This window comes from Coregonus clupeaformis, chromosome 9, assembly GCF_020615455.1.
Source record: "Coregonus clupeaformis isolate EN_2021a chromosome 9, ASM2061545v1, whole genome shotgun sequence".
NCBI classification, from domain to species: Eukaryota; Metazoa; Chordata; class Actinopteri; order Salmoniformes; family Salmonidae; genus Coregonus; species Coregonus clupeaformis.
In genome coordinates this window covers 26810539-26820520 of record NC_059200.1, presented here as the reverse complement: position 1 = coordinate 26820520, position 9982 = coordinate 26810539, and positions in this window count along the sequence as shown.

Genomic DNA, 9982 nt, shown 5'->3' with positions numbered 1-9982 from the left:
GAACTTTATCAGCAAATAGTGCGCTGCTATACTAAGACCGCTATACAACCCCTCCTATCATTCTATCTCACCCTCCCCATTCTCGCTTATGTCCTCTGCAGTCTCCTCCTCCTCCTTCCTCTTTCTCTCTCTGTCTGTCTTTCCACCTACTATCTCCCCCTTCTGGCTCTACATATCCTCCATCAGGGCCGGCTCTAGCCTTTTGGGGGCCCTGAGAGAGATGTGGTTGGGGTGCCCTTCCCCCACCCCGCGGGCTAAATATTTTAGTGGCCTCCATGTCTTGATGTCGGAGAGAAAAATGTACATTTTAAAGTGGATTTCCTGCAATTCTACACATTTTGCCATGGGGCAGAGAGAAAACAAAATCGGTTTTACGGCTAATTTCCTACAATTCTACCCATTTTGCCATGGGGTGGAGGACATTTTTTCAGTTTTAAACAAGTTTAGATAACTGGCTAGACTAATTTACCAATCTATAAATTGTTAGCTGACATTGCTAATTGAGTGGCTGTCAGTGACTAAAATAACAAGATAAAAATTGCTGATGCACAACCAAATTTTGAACTTGCACCTTATGTATTCTACTATCCTAACTCTCAACAGTAAGTTGAGACGCCGACTGAGTTGCCTGGGGCCCTAAGCGACCATTTATGTCGCTTATGCCTGGAGCCGGCCCTGTCCTCCATTCATGTTGTTGAGATGAGAGTGAAAACGAGGCCTTGATGACTCTCCTCCTAGTCATCTACTTAATCAAATTCAATCAATCAAATGTATTTTATAAATCCCTTTTTACATCAGCAGTTGTCACAAAGTGCTATACAGAAACCCAGCCTAAAACCCCAAACAGCAAGCAATGCAGATGCATAAGCACAGTGGCTAGGAAAAACTCCCTAGAAAGGCAGGAACCTAGGAAGAAACCTAGAGAGGAACCAGGCTCTGAGGGGTGGCCAGTCCTCTTCTGGCTGTGCCGCATGGACATTATAAGAGTACATGGCCATTAAGACCTAATTGTTCTTCAAGATGTTCAAACGTTCATAGATGACCAGCAGGGTCAAATAATAACCACAGTGGTTATAGAGGGGGCAGCAGTTTAACGCCTCAGGAATTTATGTCAGTTGGCTTTTCATAGCCGAGCATTCAGAGGTCGAGACAGCCACGAAGAGAAGAGAAGAGAAGAGAAGAGAAGAGAAGAGAAGAGAAGAGAGCAAGAGAGAGGTTCGAAACAGCAGGTCCGGGACAAGGTAGCACGTCCGGTGAAACAGGTTAGGGTTCCATAGCCACAGGTAGAACAGCAGAACTGGTTCGGCAGCACGACTGGGTGGACTGGGGACAGCCAGGAGTCATCAGGCCAAGATCGGACAGACTGACCCTAGCCCCCCTACACTCAATCATAAGACTCACTGAAGAGATGCGTCTTCAGTAAAGACTTTTACTCCCAGCCTGCAGTCATGCACTCTTAGAAAAAAAGGTTCCAAAAGGGTTCTTCGGCTGTCCCCATAGGAGAACCCTTTTTGGTTCTAGGTAGAGCCCTTTTTGGTTCCATTTAGAACACTCTGTGGAAAGGGTTCTACGTGGAATCCAAAAGGGTTCTACGGCTGTCCCCATAGGATAACCCTTTTTGGTTCTAGGTAGAGCCCTTTTTGGTTCCATGTAGAACCCTTTTGGGTTCCATGTAGAACTCTCTGTGGAAAGGGTTCTACATGGAACCTAAAAGGGTTCTACCTGGAACCAAAAAGGGTTCTTCAAAGGGTTCTCCTATTGGGACAGCCGAAGAACCCTTTTAGGTTCTAGATAGCAACTTTTTTTTCTAAAAGTGTGGATAGCTTTGTTTAATTAATCCATTTGCTTAGTTAGAGGTCCTCTACTTGGCAGGAAACTGGGCGGTGTGATACATGTTTGCATATTTCATGTGTAATTTGCTTCACAGCAAATATGAGAAGAGGAAACCCACAGCCAAGCAGGGGTGAAACTGATAGGTCCGGTTTAGCATAAGATCTATGTACAATTGGTACTAGCCAAATTGATTGGTAGCCAAGAGTTCAAGGAGAGAAATTGTCATATTATCCATTATAACAATAACGGATTATTGTTGTGAACAATGACAGATTATTGTTGTGAACAATGACGACATTTAATACAATATGGGCTCTCCAATTCAGTTTTTCCTGCTATTGTAAGTCGTTTATGTAAATAAATGATAACAAAACCATCACATGATTAAGTTCCCTCCAAATCTTTTTCATACAATGGGTTACAATCCACAAATGTTTGACCTTTTAAGTCCTGTGATTGTAATAACTTTGCACTCACCCAAGGCAGAATGACTCTGTGTCAATGTCACAACATGATGCTGATGAGGACAACAATTCACAAAACTGAGTGTTATTAATAGCTGAGTGGGTGTGAGTGTTTTACTAGTGAGTGTGGGTAGTAGGAGAATGTATATGTGTTATAAATGAGTTTGAGTTGCAGTGTATGTCTGTGTGTGTGTGTGTGTGTGTGTGTTATTGAGTAAGTGAGTTTGGTGTGGTTGATTTGAAAGAGTAAATATCTCAAGGATGAGAGAGAGGAGGTTCATCTCCATCATGGTTGGAGTCAATTCAGTTTTCAATTCAGACTTGAGATAGTTGTCTCAACATGGACCTAAGTAAAAAAAATGTTGACTTAAGTCCAGGGGCGTCATGCACCCCAAAAATCTGAGGGGGCACAAAGTACGTGAGGATGGCTGGGGCGTGGTCTGGAGGGGGGCTAGGCCCCTCGAACCCAAGTTGGAGAATTTTGCATTCTTTAAACACTGGAAACAGTTTTTTCCTGTAATTTAGAGCCATAATCATTATTGCATATCTAAGCATACCTCTTGAGCTGTCTGTATCCTCCTGACCGGTTGTTCTTTTTTAAAAGAAACTAAATATGCTTCTATACATCTCTGCTAAAATCTGGGTATAAGATTGAAAGGAATGTGAGTCTTATTCAGTACATTTAGTTATTGCTTGCTTTTCTAAAGTCTACCAACCTTGCCAGCAGGCATGCCAGTTAAGATAGTTAGACAGGCTAGTTACTCTAACTTGATTGATAGCCTGAAATGGCTTCTTGGTAGCAATTTTTTTATATGTATTTGCATTACTTTTTATTCATTCAGGGTCTAATTCCCAATGGTGCCCTTAGTACAAACATTTTCTCACAACAGGATAAAAAAAACCCATTACAATTAAAACAAGATTATGAGGCTGGGAGATTGGGAACCTTTCTGGGATAGCTAAAGCCAACTTGCTAGGTGGCTAGTAGTATTACAGAGAAAACAATACAATTATGTACACTACCGTTCAAAAGTTTGGGGTCACTTAGAAATGTCATTGTTTTCGAAAGAAAAGAAAAACATTTTGTCCATTAAAATCAAATCGATCAGAAATACAGTGTAGACATTGTTAAATGTTGTAAATGTCTATTGTAGCTGGAAACGGCTGATTTTTAATGGAATATCTACATAGGCGTACAGAGGCCCATTATCAGCAACCATCAGTCCTGTGTTCCAATGGCACGTTGTGTTTGCTAATCCAAGTTTATCATTTTAAAAGGCTAATTGATCATTAGAAAACCCTTTTGCAATTACAGTGGGGGAAAAAAGTATTTAGTCAGCCACCAATTGTGCAAGTTCTCCCACTTAAAAAGTTGAGAGAGGCCTGTAATTTTCATCATAGGTACACGTCAACTATAAAAGACAAATTGAGAGAGAAAAAATCCAGAAAATCACATTGTAGGATTTTTAATTTATTTATTTGCAAATTATGGTGGAAAATAAGTATTTGGTCACCTACAAACAAGCAAGATTTCTGGCTCTCACAGACCTGTAACTTCTTCTTTAAGAGGCTCCTCTGTCCTCCACTCGTTACCTGTATTAATGGCACCTGTTTGAACTTGTTATCAGTATAAAAGACACCTGTCCACAACCTCAAACAGTCACACTCCAAACTCCACTATGGCCAAGACCAAAGAGCTGTCAAAGGACACCAGAAACAAAATTGTAGACCTGCACCAGGCTGGGAAGACTGAATCTGCAATAGGTAAGCAGCTTGGTTTGAAGAAATCAACTGTGGGAGCAATTATTAGGAAATGGAAGACATACAAGACCACCACTGATAATCTCCCTCGATCTGGGGCTCCACGCAAGATCTCACCCCGTGGGGTCAAAATGATCACAAGAACGGTGAGCAAAAATCCCAGAACCACACGGGGGGACCTAGTGAATGACCTGCAGAGAGCTGGGACCAAAGTAACAAAGCCTACCATCAGTAACACACTACGCCGCCAGGGACTCAAATCCTGCAGTGCCAGACGTGTCCCCCTGCTTAAGCCAGTACATGTCCAGGCCCGTCTGAAATTTGCTAGAGTGCATTTGGATGATCCAGAAGAGGATTGGGAGAATGTCATATGGTCAGATGAAACCAAAATAGAACTTTTTGGTAAAAACTCAACTCGTCGTGTTTGGAGGACAAAGAATGCTGAGTTGCATCCAAAGAACACCATACCTACTGTGAAGTATGGGGGTGGAAACATCATGCTTTGGGGCTGTTTTTCTGCAAAGGGACCAGGACGACTGATCCGTGTAAAGGAAAGAATGAATGGGGCCATGTATCGTGAGATTTTGAGTGAAAACCTCCTTCCATCAGCAAGGGCTTTGAAGATGAAACGTGGCTGGGTCTTTCAGCATGACAATGATCCCAAACACACCGCCCGGGCAACGAAGGAGTGGCTTTGTAAGAAGCATTTCAAGGTCCTGGAGTGGCCTAGCCAGTCTCCAGATCTCAACCCCATAGAAAATCTTTGGCGGGAGTTGAAAGTCCGTGTTGCCCAGCGACAGCCCCAAAACATCACTGCTCTAGAGGAGATCTGCATGGAGGAATGGGCCAAAATACCAGCAACAGTGTGTGAAAACCTTGTGAAGACTTACAGAAAACGTTTGACCTGTGTCATTGCCAACAAAGGGTGTATAACAAAGTATTGAGAAACTTTTGTTATTGACCAAATATTTATTTTCCACCATAATTTGCAAATAAATTCATTAAAAATCCTACAATGTGATTTTCTGGAATTTTTTTCTCAATTTGTCTGTCATAGTTGACGTGCACCTATGATAAAAATTACAGGCCTCTTTCATCTTTTTAAGTGGGAGAACTTGCATAATTGGTGGCTGACTAAATACTTTTTTTCCCCCACTGTATGTTAGCACAGCTGAAAACTGTTGTGCTGATTAAAGAAGCAATAAAACTGGCCTTCTTGAGACTAGTTGAGTATCTGGAGCATCAGCAATTGTGGGTTCGATTACAGGCTCAAAATGGCAAGAAACAAATAACTTTCTTCTGAAACTCGTCAGTCTATTCTTGTTCTGAGAAATGAAGGCTATTCCATGCAAGAAATTGCCAAGAAACTGAAGATCTCGTACAACGCTGTGTACTACTCCCTTCACAGAACAGCGCAAACTGGCTCTAACCAGAATAGAAAGAGGAGTGGGAGGCCTCGGTGCACAACTGAGCAAGAGAACAAATACATTAGAGTGTCTAGTTTGAGAAACAGACGCCTTACAGGTCCTCAACTGGCAGCTTCATTAAATAGTACCCGCAAAACACCAGCCTCAACGTCAACAGTGAAGAGGCGACTCTGGGATGCTGACCTTCTAGGCAGAGTTGCAAAGAAAAAGCCATATCTCAGACGACCAATAAAAATAAAATATTAAGATGCGCAGTCTGAGATATAGCTGCGGGATGTAGGGGTGCTGAGGGTGCTGCAGCACCCTGATAAATCACAATAAATAAAAAAATATATATAAAACCAATTAATAAAACTTACACCAAATTAGTGCACTAGACCTTTCTTACTCCTGTATGAACGGAATACTCGTCAGCAGGGCGTGATGAAAAATCCCCCCCTCGGAGCGGGGAGAAAAATACCCCAGCCCTAACTCTCTCGATGACTCACAGTTTATAGTTTAATCTCTATAAAAAGTGACTTATAGCATAGTTTACCATCTTTAACTTCCCTTTACACAGACATCACACAGAAATGACTGGGCAGCCGGTGTGGGTGGTAAATAAAGTATAATTTAAAAAGAGGCCTTTCTCGGAAGTCTTCATTTTGACTATCATGACCCTTCTTTGAGGTAAAACAACACCATCACCCTGAGTACAAATGGTAACAATTTATTGAGCACTTTAACATGTATACAAAACACACAGTAAATACTTAAACTGCTGGAAGTTGACATTCAGGAGGGTAAAATTAAATAGGACATGTTTACATTAGGCTAAAGTTGGGATGCTGCTGCCGTCTACTGTTTGAACTTCTGCGTTGACCTAGATACCATGCTTTGACAATATTGACGCTATATTATAGTGGAAAGTTGTGCCTGAGCAGAAAATACAAGTAGCCCTTCAGCATTTCAACACAAACACACGCATGCACACAGCTTATCAGACCTTGGTAGTGCACTGTATAGGCAATAGGGTGCCCCAGATGTGTTGTCAGTGAAGAATATGGTGGTCACATACACACAGGAACTTGCAGAGAAACAGGAGTGAAACTGTTGTATGATATTGTATTTGTAGAGTATTGTACTGTATTACAGGGATTGACATTAAAGTCTGAAAGGCACTTGCCCGAAAATGTAAATTAGCTATTTACACACAGAAGTGCCATATATTGCCTGGCTTTCACCTACAAAGGGGAGGAACCAGAAAGATCAGTAATGGAATTCTTTGTATTTTGGTTGTTATCAGCAAGTAGAACACGCTCAACTTGCCCAACTGCCATACATTGTCTGTCTTTCACTTAAACAATGGGGAGGAACCAAAAAAATCCACTTTTGGCAACTGGAATTCTTTGCAGTTTGGATTTGACTTTTTGTTAAAACTCACCTGCCCAAAGTGCAACCTCAGGCTTAACTTGCATGACTGCTCAGTTCACTTAGCCCAGGCAATAGGGCAACCCTTGATGTCAGGTGCACAACTCAGATCAGTGTAGGAATGCCAAAGCATCAACCACATATACCTGTGCCAGTCTATTAAGTCTACAGCTCTGACACAGGTCATTTCTAAATTAAGAAATTAAACATTTCAGCACTTTACTTAATCTCTCAGATAAAGTGATCATCAGTTTGTTTTCTGTCACATATTAAATTATCTAAATGAAAAATAAGTGCAGAAACCCCATTCTCAAGATAGAACTAAGTCATACAGTTTCCTGAGAACAGATCAGAATCACAGACTTTCTAAACAACCCATTTATAACAACACACATACCTACAAAAAGTGACTAGAAATTTGGAAAAACCAGCATATTCAAACATTAGGTATTTTCTTCTTTCTCTAGTCCACTTCTGTCCAGTCTCCTCACTTCCTTATTACCATGTATCTCAACTTCCTTCAGGAAGTAAACACGGTGAACAAAAAAATACTCTGGAGATTATCCATTTTTTATAGAAGGAAGGAGCGAGAAGAGCAAACGCTCTCAAATCAATCATTCTTTTTTTTCATTCAGCAAAGTGGGCACCTTGAAGCAGAGATATACACAGTGGTGTAAAGTACAGTCGTGGTCAAAAGTTTTGAGAATGACACAAAAACTAATTTTCACAAAGTCTGCTGCCTCAGTTTTGATGATGGCAATTTGCATATTCTCCAGAATGTAATGAAGAGTGATCAGATTAATTGCAATTCATTGCAAAGTCCCTCTTTGCCGTGAAAATGAACTTAATCCCCAAAAAACATTTACACTGCATTTCAGCCCTGCCACAAAAGGACCAGCTGCCATCATGTCAGTGATTCTCTCGTTAACACAGGTGACAGTGTTGACGAGGACAAGTCTGGAGATCACTCTGTCATGCTGATTGAGTTAGAAAAACAGACTGGAAGCTTTAAAAGGAGGGTGGTGCTTGAAAATCATTGTTCTTCCTCTGTTAACCATGGTTACCTGCAAGGAAACACGTGCCGTCATCATTGCTTTGCACAAAAAGGGCTTCACAGGCAAAGATATTGCTGCTAGTAAGATTGCACCTAAATCAACCATTTATCGGATCATCAAGAACTTCAAGGAGAGAGGTTCAATTGTTGTGAAGAAGGCGTCTGGGCACCCAAGAAAGTCCAGCAAGCGCCAGGACCGTCTCCTAAAGTTGATTCAGCTGCGGGATCGGGGCATCACCAGTGCAGAGCTTGCTCAGGAATGGCAGCAGGCAGGTGTGAGTGCATCTGCACGCACAGTGAGGCGAAGACTTTTGGAGGATGGCCTGGTGTCAAGAAGGGTAGCAAAGACGCCACTTCTCTCCAGGAAAAACATCAGGGACAGACTGATATTCTGCAAAAGGTACAGGGATTGGACTGCTGACGACTAGGGTAAAGTCATATTCTCTGATTAATCCTCTTTCCGATTGTTTGGGGCATCCGGAAAACACCTTGTCCGTAGAAGACAAGGTGAGCGCTACCATCAGTCCTGTGTCATGCCAACAGTAAAGCATCCTGAGACCATTCATGTGTGGGGTTGCTTCTCAGCCAAGGGAGTGGGCTCACTCACAATTTTGCCTAAGAACACAGCCATCTATAAAGAATGGTACCAACACATCCTCCGAGAGAAACTTCTCCCAACCATCCAAGAAGAGTTTGGTGACGACCAATGCCTTTTCCAGCATGATGGAGCACCTTGCCATAAGGCAAAAGTGATAACTAAGTGGCTCGGGGAACAAAACATCAACATTTTGGGTCCATGGCCAGGAAACTCCCCAGACCTTAATCCCATTGAGAACTTGTGGTCGATCCTCAAGAGGCGGGTGGACAAACAAAAACCCACAAATTCTGACAAACTCCAAGAATTGATTATGCAAGAATGGGCTGCCATCAGTCAGGATGTGGCCCAGAAGTTAATTGACAGCATGCCAGGGCGGATTGCAGACGTCTTGAAAAAGAAGTTTTTCACAATTCACAATTCCTGACATTTAATCCTAGTAAGAATTCCCTGTCTTAAGTCAGTTAGGATCACCACTTTATTTTAAGAATGTGAAATGTCAGAATAATAGTAGAGAGAATGATTTATTTCAGCTTTTATTTCTTTCATCACATTCCCAGTGGGTCAGAAGTTTACATACACTCAATTAGTATTTGGTAGCATTGCCTTTAAATTGTTTAACTTGGGTCAAACGTTTTGGGTAGCCTTCCACAAGCTTCCCACAATAAGTTGGGTGAATTTTGGCCCATTCCCCCTGACAGAGCTGGTGTAACTGAGTCAGGTTTGTAGGCCTCCTTGCTCGCACACACTTTTTCAGTTCTGCCCACACATTTTCTGTAGGATTGAGGCCAGGGCTTTGTGATGGCCACTCCAATACCTTGACTTTGTTGTCCTTAAGCCATTTTGCCACAACTTTGGAAGTATGTTTGGGGTCATTGTCCATTTGGAAGACCCATTTGCGACCAAGCTTTAACTTCCTGACTGATGTCTTGAGATGTTGCTTCAATATATCCACATAATTTTGATGCCATCTATTTTGTGAAGTGCACCAGTCCCTCCTGCAGCAAAGCATCCCCACAGCATGATGCTGCCACCCCTGTACTTCACGGTTGGGATGGTGTTCTTCAGATTGCAACCGGTTGGGATGGTGTTCCTCAGATTGCAAGCCCCCCTCTCCTCCTCCAAACATAACGATGGTCATTAAGGCCAAACAATTCTATTTTGGTTTCATCAGACCAGAGGACATTTCTCCAAAAAGTACAATCTTTGTCCCCATGTGCAGTTGCAAACCGTAGTCTGGTTTTTTATGGCGGTTTTGGAGCAGTGGCTTCTTCCTTGCTGAGCGGCCTTTATGTCGATATAGGACTTGTTTTACTGTGGATATAGATACTTTTGTACCTGTTTCCTCCAGCATCTTCACAAGGTCCTTTGCTGTTGTTCTGGGATTGATTTGCACTTTTCGCACCAAAGTACATTCATCTCTAAGAGACAGAATGTG